Here is a 12,529-nt window from a genome sequence, read left to right on the forward strand (position 1 = left end):
CTGGTTTCTAGCCATTAGATGTTAGTAGTACCCTCTCCCAGTTGTAACAACAAAAATATTTCCAGACATTGCCAAATGTCCCTTGGAAAAGGAAGAGTGGGAAAATCCTTATCCCCACCATTAAGAACCTACCCTAGTTCCAAGCTTAGGGACTGGGAACTAAAACAGAGAGCAAATAGTATTCATGTTCTCCACACCCTGAATTTGGACACACTCCAATGTTGTCAGTAGTTGGTCCTGTTACCCTTGTCATTATCCCTATCCCTGTCCAATCTGTCTGTCTGTCTGTCTCTCTGTCTGTTTATATCACCTATTTATTATTGAGGTAAAATTGGTATATAACATTACATAAGTTTCAGGTGTACAACATTATAAACTCAACATCTGCATTCATTACAAAGCTATTACCTCCAAAAGTCTAGTTACCATCCACCAAAATACATTTGACCCCCTTTGTTCATTTTACCCATCTCTCAACATGTTTCCCTTCTGATAACCACTTACATGTTCTTTGTGTCTATGAGTTTGTTTTTGTTTTGTTTTGTCTCGTTTCTTCTTTTTCTTTTGTTATATTCCACATATGAGTGAAATACTGTTTTGTCTTTTTCCTTCTGTTTACCTCACTTAATATAATACTCTCAAGGTCCACCCACGTTGTCACAAATGGCAAGATTTCATTCTTTTAATGACTGAAGAGTATTCCATTGTTTATACATGCCACACCTTTATCCATTCATCCACTGATGGACATTTAGGTTGCTTCCAATCTTACCTATTGTAAATAGTGCTGCTATGAACATCAAGATGCATATATCTATTTGAATTAATGTTTTCATATTATTTGGATAAATACCCAGATGAGGAATAGCTGGATCATATGGCAGTTCTACTGCTAAATTTTTGAGGAAGCTCCATACTGTTTTCCAGTGTATGCATCAATTTATATTCCTACCAATAGTGCTCTTACCCTCATACTCTCCAACACTTGTTACTTTTTGTCTTTTTGATGATTAATAGCCTTTTTTTTTTTCCCAAGAGGTGAGGAGGAGCAGAGGGAGAGAGAGGAAATCCTCAAGCAGACTTCCCACTAAGTGTGGTGCCTGGAGCCCAACACAGGGCTCGATCCCACAATCCTAAGCCAAAATCAAGAGTCAGACACTCAACTGACAGAGCTACCCAGGCGCCCCTGATGATAATCATTCTAAGAGGTGTGAGGTGATATCTTCTTGTGGTTTTGATTTGTGTTTCCCCAATAATTACTGATGTTGAACATGTTTTCATTTGCCTGTTAGCCATCTGTATGTCTTCTTTGGAAAAAATGTCTATTCAGATCCTCTGACCATTTATTAATTGGGTTGTTTTTTGTTGTTGTTAAGTTGTAGGAGTTCTTTGTATATTCTGGGTATATACCCCCTGTTGAATATGTGACTTGCAAGTATCTTCTCTCATTTAGCAGATTACCTTTTCTTTTTGATGATGTTTTCCTTCACTGTGCAGAAGCTTTTTAGTTTGACGTAGTCACACTTGTTTATTTTTGTTTCCCTTAACTTTGGAGTCAGATCCACAAAACCATCACTAAGACCAATGTCAAGGAACTTACCACCTATGTTTTTGTCTATGAATTTTATGGTTTCAGGTCTTACATTCAAGTCTTTAATCCATTTTAGGTTAATTTTTTGTGTCTGGTGTAAGATAGTGATCCAGTTTCATTATTTTTGCATGGATTTACAGTTTTTCCAATACCATTCTTTGAAGAGATGTCCTTTCTCCATTGTATGTTCTTGGCTCCTTTGTTGTAAATTAATTATCCATATATGAGTGGGTTTATTTCTAGGCTCTCAATTAATGGAACAGATCTTTGTGTATGTTTTTTAATGCCAATACCATACTTGTTTGGTATACTATAGCTTTGTAATATAGTTTGAATTCAGGAAACATGATACCCCCACCTTAATTTTTTCTTTCTCAAGATTGCTTTTGCTATCTGGGGTCTTTTGTGATTCCATACAAATTTTTTAATTTTTTGCTCTAGTTTTGTGAAAAATGCCATTGGTAGTTGATAGGGATTGCATTGAATCTGTAGATTTCTTTGGGTACTTTGAACATTTTAACAATATTGATTCTTCCAATCCATGAGCACAGAATACCTTTCCATTTTTTTTTATATTTTCTTCAGTTTCCTTCATGAGAGTCTTATAGTTTTCAGTGTACAGATCTTTCATCTCCTAGTTAAATTTATTCCTAGATATCTTATTCTTTTTAATGTAATTGTAAATAAGTATGTTTTCTAATTTCTCTTTCTGATAGCTTGTTATTAGTGTACAGAAGGGCCACTGATTTCTGTAAAGTGATTTTGTATCCTGCAACTCTACTAAATTGATTTATTGGTTTTAACAATTTCTTGGTGGAGTCTTTAGGGTTTTTTTTATATATAAAGTATTATGTCATCTGCAAATGATGAGAGTTTTATTTTTCCTTTCCAATGTGGTTGCCTTTTATTTCATTTTCTTGTCTAATTGCCCTGGCTAGGACTTCCAATATTTTGTGGAATAAAATTGACAAGAGTGAGCATCCTTGTCTTGTTCTTGATCTTAGAGGAATAGCTTTCAGCTTTTCACATTGGAGATGTTAGGTGGGGGTTTGTCATATATAGCCTTCATTATGTTGAAGTGTGTCCCTTCTATTTCCATTTTGTTGAGTTTTTATCATAAATCAATGTTGAATTTTGTCAAATGCTTTTTCTGCATCTATTGAGATGATCATATGATTTTTATCCTTCAAGTTGTTAATGTGGTATATTACATTGATTGATTTGCAGATGTTGAACTATTCTTGAATCACTGGAATAAATCCCGCTTGATCATGGTGCATCATCCTTTTAATGTGTTGTCCAATTCATTTTGCTAATATTTTATTGAGTAGTTTTGTATCTGTGGTCATTAAGAATATTAGTCTGTAATTTTTGTGGTATCCTTGCATGGTTTTGGTATTAGGGTAATGCTGGCCTCATAAAATGAGTTTGGAAGCATTCCCTTCTATTCATTTTTTTTTTTTTTGAAAGATTTTGAGAAGGATGAGCATTAAATCTTTGAATGTTTAGTAGAATTCACTAATGAATCCATCTTGTCCTCAACTAGTGTTTGTTGGGAGGTTTTTGATTACTGATTCTATCTCCTTACTAGTAATTGTTCTGTTCAGATTTTCTATTTCTTCTTGATTTGGTCCTGGAAAATTATGTGTTTCTGGGAATTTGTCCAGCTCTTCTAGGTTGAACAATTTGTTGGCATGTAATTATTCTTAGTAGTCTTATGATCCTTTGTATTTCTGTGATATCAGTTGTAACTTCTCTCTCATTTCTAATTTTATTTGAGCCCTCTCTCTTTTCCCCATGGTTATCAGAGAACCAGCTCTTAGATTCATCTATCTTTTCTTTCTTTATTTTTGTCTCTATTTCATTTATTTCTCCTCTGATCTTTATTATTTCTTTCCTTCTACTCTACAAACTTTGTGCCTTGTTCTTATTTTTCTAGTTGTTTTAGGTATAAAGTCAGATTGTTTGAGATTTTTCTTGTTTCTTGAGGTAGGTCCAAATTGCTATAAACTTCTCTCTTAAAACCATTTTTGCTGCATCCCATAGATTTTGGAATGTCATATTTCTGTTTTCATTTGTCTCAACAGTTTTTTTTTTTTAATTTCTTCTCTGAGGGATGCCTGGGTGCCTCAGTCAGTTAAGTGTCTGCCTTCAGCTCCGATCATGATCCCAGGGTCCTATGGTTGAGCCCCATGTCGGGCTCCCTGCTCAGCGGGGAGTCTGCTTCTCCCTCTGCCCCTCCCCCTGCTCATGCTCTCTTGCTCTCTTTCTCTCAAATAAGTAAATGAAATCTTTAAAAAAAATTCTCTGATTTCTAGATGACCCATTGGTTGTTCACTAGCATGTGGTGTAATCACCACATTCTTGTGCTTTTCCAGTTTTCTTTTTGTAATTCATTTCTAGTTCTATACCATTGTTGTCAGAGAAGATGCTTGATATGATTTCAATCTTCTTGAATCTATTGAGACTTGTTTTGTGGCCTACTATATGATCTATCCTGAAGAATATTCCTTATGCACATGAGAAGAATGTGTATTTTTGTTTGTTTGTTTTTGGATACAATGTTCTGCATACATCTATTAAGTCCATCTAGTCCAATGTATCATTTAAAATCAATGTTTCCTTATTGATTTTCTGTCTGGTTGATCTACACATTGATGTGAGGTATGAAAACCTCCTACTATTATTGTATTGATGTTAATTTCTCCCTTTAGGTGGATTAATATTTATTTATACATTTAGGCGCTCCTATATTCAGCACATATGTATTTATAAATATTATGTCTTCTTGCTGAATATTGACCCCTTTATCTTTATATAATGCCCTTCTTTATCTTTTAGTACAGTCTTTGTTTTAAAGTCTGTGTTGTCTAATATGTCTACAGCCTCATCAGCTTTCTTTTCATTTCCATTTGCATGGAATACCTTTCTCCCCTTCACTTTTGGTCTGTGTGTGTCCTTACTTCTGAAGTGACTTTCTTGTAGGCAGTATGTAGACGTATTGTTTTTTTTTTTTTTTTTTTTTTTTAATCTATTCAGCCACTCTCTTGATTGGAAAATTTAGTCCATTGACATTTAAAGTATTGATAAGTATATACTTATTGCCATTTCTTGTTATTGTTTTCTGGCTTTTTTTGTAGTTCCCATCTGTCCTTTTCCTCTCTTTCCCTCTTCTTTTGAGTTTTATGGCTTTCTTTAGTGTTACATTTGGATTATTTTCTCATTTCTTGGTGTTTATTTACTATGCATTCTTGCTTTGTGGTTACCATGAAGGTTCACATATAGTATCCTATACATATATATTAGTGTCTTAAGCTGACAGCAACTTAAAATTGAACAAATTCCAAAACCTTACATTTGTACTATCCCCCACTGAGTTTTACATTTTCTATGTCACATTTTACGTCTTTATATTTTATGCATTCCTTAGCTAATTATTATGGTTTTAGTTAATTGTACTACTTTTGTCTTTTAACCGTCACACTTATGAGTGATTAATCTATCTTTACTATATATTTACCTTTTCCACTGAGATTTTTACTTCTGTATATATTTTTGTTTTTGTTATTTAGTGCCATTTTTTTTTTCAGCTTGAAGAAGTCCCTTTAACATTTCTCAAAATGCAAGTTTACTATTGATGAACTCCTTCAGCTTTTTAATTTTATTTAAATTCAATTTAATTAATATATAATTTGTATTATTAGTTTCAGAGGTTGAATTTAGTGATTCATCAGTTGCATACACCCACTGCTCATTACCTCAAGTGTCCTTAATGCCCATTACCCAATTATCCCTTCCCCTGAAAACAATATGGAATTTCATTAAAAAGTAAAAATAGAGCTACCCTATGACCCAGCAATTGCACTACTACATATTTATTCAAAGGACTCCTCCAGCTTTTGCTTATCTGGAAAACTTAAATCTCTCCCTTTCAATTCTGAATGATAACATCGCCAAGTAAAGGATTCTTGTTTGGAAGTTGTTTTTGTTTTTTTGTCTTTTGTTGTTTTTTTCCCTTCATGTCACTTTCTTCTGGCTTGCAAAGTTTCTGCTGAAAAGTCTGATGGTTTCCATATGGGGTTTCCCTTGTATATAAGAAATTATTTTTCTCTTGCTGCTTTTAAGATTCTCTCTTTATCTCTAACTTTGGCCATTTTATTATAATGTGTCATGGTGTGAATCTTTTGGGGTTCTTTTTTTTTTGGAATTCTCTGGGATTTCTAGATGTGGATGTCTATTTCCTTGCCAATTAGGGAAGTTTTCAGCCATTATTTTTTCAAATAGTTTCCTTTCTCTTTCTTTTCTCCTTCTGAGATCCTTATAAAGCAAATATTATTTTGCTTGATGTTGTTCCAAAGGTCCCTTAAGGAATCTTTACTTTTTAAATCCTTTTTTCTTTTTTTATGTTGCCCTGTCAATATGATTGCCATTGCTTTGTCTTCCAGCTCACTGATCCATTCTTCTGCTTCATCCAGTCTGCTGTTGAACACCTCTAGTGTATTTTTCAGTTTGATTATTGTATTCTTCAGCTCTGTTACTTCTGTTTGAACTTTCTTATATTTTATATCTTTTTGTTGAAAAGATACACTATGTTTATCCATTTTTCTCCTTATTTCAGTGAGCATGTTTATGATCATTAGTCTGAACTCTTTATTCAGGTATATTGCTTATCTCTGTTTCATCAATGTCTTTTTCTGAGGTTTTGTCTTGTTCTTTCATTTGGAACATATTCTTACCTCTCCTTATTTTTCCTGAAACTCTGTATTTGTTTCTATGTATTAGGAGAAGCAGTTTCTCTCAGTCTTAAAAGAGTGGTCACTGGAAGGCTGGAGGTATGTTTCAATCTGTTGTCTATGCAGTGCCCTGGAGATGATAATCTCCAGGGTCTGTTTCGCCAATGGTTTCAGTTCTGTGGGTCTCAGAAATGCAAGTCCCCTTGGCAAGCAGCACCAGATATTCAAAGGGTGTCCCCTGGGTAGGGTGCATGCACCTACAGCGTCTGTCAGGATAGCAGCTACAGTGAATAAGAACTGGGCCAGGTCTGTTGGGGTGAGTCCACAGTGAACACTAGGGCAGGGCCAATAACACTAAAATAAGATTGAGAGCACAAAAATGGTACCCACTTATGCCAGTCTAGCAAGGAAGAAGAACATTTAAAAATAGCATCTGCCAGTGTTCTCCTCTGGGATTTTGATGGATTCCTGTCTCACATTGAGGTCTTTCAACCATTTTGGATTTATTTTTGTGTATGGTGTAAGAAAGTGGTCTGGTTTCATTCTTCTGCATGTGGCTGTCCAATTTTCCCAACACCATTTTTTGAAGAGACTGTCTTTTTTTCCATCGGATATTCCTTCCTGTTTTGTCGAACATTAGTTGACCATAGAGTTGAGGGTCCATTTCTGGGTTCTCTATTCTGTTCCATTGATTTATGTGTCATTTTTGTGCCAGTATCATACTGTCTTGATGATTATAGCTTTGTAATACAGCTTGCAGTCTGGAACTGTGATGCCTCCAGCTTTGGTTTTTGTTTTCAACATTATTTTGGCTATTCAGGGTCTTTTCTGGTTCCATATAAATTTTAGAATGGTTTGTTCCAGTTCTGTGAAAAATGTTGGTGGTATTTTGATAGGGATTGCATTGAATGTGTAGATTGCTTTGGGAAGAATAGACATTTTCACAATATTTGTTCTTCCAATTCATGAGCATGGAATGTTTTTCCATTTATTTGTGTCTTCTTCAATTTCTTTTTTTTTTAAATTTTATTTTATTATGTTAGTCACCATACAATAGTCTATAGTTTTCTAAGTATAGATCTTTTAGCTCTTCAGTTAGGTTTATTCCTGCTATCTTATGGGTTTTGGTGCAATTGTAAATGGGATTGGTTCCTTGATTTCTCTTTATGCTGCTTCTTTGTTAGTGTATAGAAATGCAACAGACTTCTGTGCATTGATTTAATATCCTGCCACCTTGCTGAATTCCTGTATTAGTTCTAGTAATTTTTGGTGGGATCTTTCTGGTTTTCTACATAGAGTATCACATCACCTGCAAAGAGTGAAAGTTTGAATTCTTCTTTGCTGATTTGGATGCCTTTTATTTTTGTTGTTGTTGTTGTTGTCTTATTGCTGAGGCTAGGACTTCCAGTACTATGTTGAACAACAGTGGTGAGAGTGGACATCCCTGTCATATTTGTGACCCTAGGGAAAAAGTTCTCAGTTTTTCTCCATTGAGGATGATATTATCTGTCGGTCTTTTGTATATGGTCTTTATGATGTTGAGGTATATTCCCTCTATCCCTACTTTGTTGAGGGTTTTTATCAAGAAAGGATACTGTATTTTGTCAAATGCTTTTTCTGCATCTATTGAGTGGATCATATGGTTCTTATATTTTCTTTTATTAAAATGGTGTATCATGTTGATTGATTTGTGGGTATTGAACCACCCCTGCATCCCAGGAATAAATCCCACTTGGTTATGGTGAATAATTCTTTTAATGTACTGTTGGATCCTATTAGCTAGTATCTTGTTGAGAATTTTCGCATCCATGTTCATCTGGGATATTGGCCTGTAATTTAACATCTATGACCTTGCTACAACAACTCCTTGCTAGACACATCTCCAGAAGCAAGAGGAACAAAAGCAAAAATGAACTACTGGGACTTCATCAGGATAAAAAGCTTTCACACAGCAAAGGAAATAATCAACAAAACTAAAAGGCAACCTACAGAATGGGAGAAGATATTCACAAGAGATCTACAAAAACTTATCAAACTCAACACTGAAAAAACAAATAATCCAGTCAAGAAATGGGCAGAAGACACGAATGGACATTTCTCCAAAGAAGACCTATAATGGCCAATAGACACATGAAAAACTGCTCAATATCACTCAGCATCAGGAAAATACAAATCAAAACCAGAATGAGCTACCACCTCACATCAGTCAGAATGGCTAAAATTAACAACTCAGGAAACCAAAGTAGTTGGCAAGGATGCAGAGAAAGGGGAACCCTCTTACACTGTTGTTAGGAATACAAAGGTGCAACCACTCTGGAAAACAGTATGGAGGTTCCTCAAAAAGTTAAAAATAGAACTACCCTACAACCCAGCAATTGCACTACTAGGTATTTACCCAAAGGATACAAAAATAGTGATTCAAAGAGGCACATGCATCCCAATGTTTATAGCAGCAATGTCCACAATAGCCAAAATATGGAAAGAGTCCAGGTGTCCATCGACAGAGGAATGGATAAAGAAGATATGGTATATATATATCCAGTGGTATATTACTCAGCCACCAAAACAAATGAAATCTTGCCATTTGCAATGACATGGATAGAATTAAAATGTATTATGCTAAGTAAAATAAGTTAGTCAGAGAAAGACAAATACCATATGATTTTATTCATATGTGGAATTTAATAAACAAAACAGATGAACATAGGAGAAGGGAAGGAAAAATAAAATAAGATGAAAACAGAGAGGGAGGCAAACCATAAGAGACTCTTAACTCTAGGAAACAAACTGAGGGTTGCTGGAGGGGAGGTGGGTGGGGGGATGGAGTAATTGGGTGATGGGCACTTGACATAATGAGCACTGGGCATTATATGCAACTGATGAATCACTAAATTCTACCCCTGAAACTAATAATACACAATATGTTGACTAAATTGAATTTAAATTAAAAAAAATAGCAGCTGCCAGTATCTCTGTTTCCATAGAGATCTTCAAGAGACATCTACCCCTTCAGTACACCCCCCCACCAAGACAAGTCAAAGAATCTCCCTCACATATGGCCCAGGTGTTTCTCAAGTTACTGCCTCTACATTGGGACTCATAGCAAGTGAGTCTCTGTGTGAGTCCTTCAGGAGGGGGTCTCAGTTTCCTGCAGTCCTCTGACTTTCTTAGACATCAGCCCTGCTGGTTTTCAAAGCTAATAATTTGGAGGGCTTCCTTTTCCGGTGCAGGTCTCATGGGCTGTGTTGCCCCATATGGGGTTTGAAACCCTTGTTCCTCAAAGAGGAGCTGTGCCTTTGATATCCGTCCTTTTTGTGGGTCACCAAGTTGGGTATGGGGGTCCTAGCCAGATCATTTTTGCCCTTCCTACTGATCTTGATATGACTTGCTTGTTTTGTTTTGTTTTATGGAAGAGCTGCTCTGTCAGTCTTCAGGTATTTTTCGTGAGAATGTCCTATATGTAGTTGTAACTTTGCTGTGTCTGTGGAAGGAGGTGAACTCAGGATCTCCCTATGTTGCCATCTTGAGCCCTCCCTCCAACATCCTCCTCAGTCTATTTAAAAGAAAGGTAGGAAAGAGAGAGAAAAAGAGAAAGAGAGACTAGTTTTCAGCTGAGGAAGGTTGAAACCCAACTCAAGGAAAAGCTTCTAAGAAAATGAGTTGCTTAGAATGACAGTGAGAAAATACTGGTATTGAAACAGCCACCAGGCAAGAAAAAACTTTCTAATACCCCTACCTTCTGAATTGACAAGCAATAGGGGGAAAGGACCCAGAAGGAGAGGGAAGGAAGAACCTAGAGTAAAACAAATCCCTCTTCCCTTTAAGTCTTTGGATGTAATTCAATTTGAAGAAGATAATAGTAATTAAATCATAATGGAGGTGCTTCTCTTTCTGACCAAGATGGAGTAACAGGGAAAAGAAATAATCTCCTGCTTGGTAATATTTGAAATATATATATTTGAATATGTATTTGAATATTTGAAAAAATGGTTTTCAGGATGTGGGACATCAGGCAATGAAGACCGGTGATCTCAGAGATGGGAAACAAATTAGATGAGCCCTAAGGCAACTCCTGTTTAGTGCCTTGAAGGAGTTTCTAGTGTATGGTGTAGGCAGAGATCCTGGGGGCACCATGACAGTTCCCTGAATCAAGGAGACATTGATGAGAGTCTGGGAGATTAAGATGGCTAGAGTTCATAGGACAGAACTCTACACCAGGGAGGTAATGGTGTAAACACCCCAATTAAGGCAAGATTTTCAGCTTGGAAAAATGGAAAGACACTCTATAGACTAGCTACAAGAAACACACTTTTTTTTTTTTTTTTAAGATTTTATTTATTTATTTGACAGAGAGAGACACAGCGAGAGAGGGAATACAAGCAGGGGAAATGGGAGAGGGAGAAGCAGGCTTCCCGCAGAGCAGGGAGCCCGATGCGGGGCTCGATCCCAAGGCCCTGGGATCATGACCTGAGCCGAAGGCAGACGCTTAACGACTGAGCCACCCAGGTGCCCCTACAAGAAACACACTTTAAATACTAAGACACAAATAGGTTAAAAATAAAAGGATGAGAGAAAGTATACCATTTGAAAAATAATCAAGAGAAAGTTGGAGCAGCTACATTAATATTAGACTGAAGTAGATTTCAGAGCAAATATTACCATAGATAACTAAAGTCATATCATTTGGATCAAGGGACAATTCATGAAAAAGACAAAATAATTTTAAAAGTTTATGTATCTAATAACAGAGCTTCAAAATACCTGAAGCAAGAGCTGTTAGAACTATAAGGGGAAAGGCAAAACACTTCTGATAAAAAAAGAAGAATGTTAGAAGACTCACATTACCCAATGTCAAGACTTACTATAAATTTTTGTCAATGAAGTCTGTGATATTAGCATCAAGATAGACAAATAGGTCAATGGATCAGAGTACAATGGATGACAAAGGTGTACAGGCAATTCAGGGGAAAAGGATAATCTTTTCAATGAATGATGCCAAGAAATATGAGGGAGAGAAGGAAAAGAAAAGTAAATAACTTAGATTCATATTTTTGTACCATATACAAAAATAAACTCAGTATAGATCTTAGGCCAAAATGTAAATCCTAGAATTATAAAACTTCTAGAGGAAAACATAGGACAAAATCTTTCTGACACTGATTCAGGCAAAAATTTCTTAGATAAGACACTAAAAGCATGATTCACAAAAGAAAAAAAATTACTTGGACTCCACCAAAATTAAAAACTTCCCTCTCTTCCTTGGTGCTGCCTGCAGAGGTGGTAGCCAATCTCCTATTCATCATCATGGCCACCCTCAGACCTCTGGTGAAGCTCAGGATCATTAAAAAGAGGACCAAGAAGTTCATCTAGCACCAGTCAGACTAATATGTCAAAATTAAGAGTAACTGGCGGAAATGCAAAGGCATAGAGAGTAGGGTGCACAGAAGATTCAAGGGCCAGATCTTGATGCCCAGCACTGGTTACAGGAGAAACAAGAAAACAAAGCACATGCTGCCCAGTGGCTTCTGGAAGTTCACAAGGTCAAGGAGCTTGAAATGCTGCTGATGTGCAACGAATCTTACTGTGTAGAGATTGTTCACAATGTCTCCCCCAAGAATCGCAAAGCCATTGTTGAAAGAGCAGCCCAGCTGGCCATCAGAGTCACCAATCCCAATGTCAGGCTGCAAAGCAAAGAAAATGAATAGACAGTGTATGTGCATGTCATATTTGTATTAATAAAACTATAAAAAAGGAACAAAGTTTAAAACTTCTCCTTTTTCCTTTCTTCATTTAAAATGAAAATCAACACAGTGATATTTAAAGAGCACGTGTAAATATTAAATGTCCTAGACATCTAAGTGATGCCAGGGATCCCTGTTTGCTGTGTTCAGGAGCATCTCCTTCAAGGGAAAAAAAGCCCCCTCCACCATGGTGATGCCTTAAAAGGCCACATGGCCATCTGGGAGTCTGAGACCAGGTAGACTGCAAGCAGGGAAGTCTGGTAGGATTCAAGTCCATCACAGATCCTTGAAGTAAAGTCAGACAGTCCTAAAGTCTGAGCTGGACACTGATCTAAACACTTACTTTGTATCTGGTTGGGTTGACAACTGCTTTGTATAACACAGTCAAATTGTAACATCTAAACAAATTCTGATTGATAGAATGAATTTATAAATGTTGTTGCTGGAGTAGTGGGGGGTGGGAG

The 12,529-nt window shown here is 36.3% G+C and overlaps 1 pseudogene; it reads left to right on the forward strand.

The window, feature by feature from the left end:
* Positions 1-11,628: 11,628 nt before the first annotated feature.
* On the forward strand, positions 11,629-12,029 carry LOC116626179 (annotated as a pseudogene).
* The last annotated feature ends 500 nt before the right edge of the window (positions 12,030-12,529 follow it).

Source organism: Phoca vitulina, unplaced genomic scaffold (genome assembly GCF_004348235.1).
Source record: "Phoca vitulina isolate PV1807 unplaced genomic scaffold, GSC_HSeal_1.0 scaffold84, whole genome shotgun sequence".
Taxonomy (NCBI): domain Eukaryota; kingdom Metazoa; phylum Chordata; class Mammalia; order Carnivora; family Phocidae; genus Phoca; species Phoca vitulina.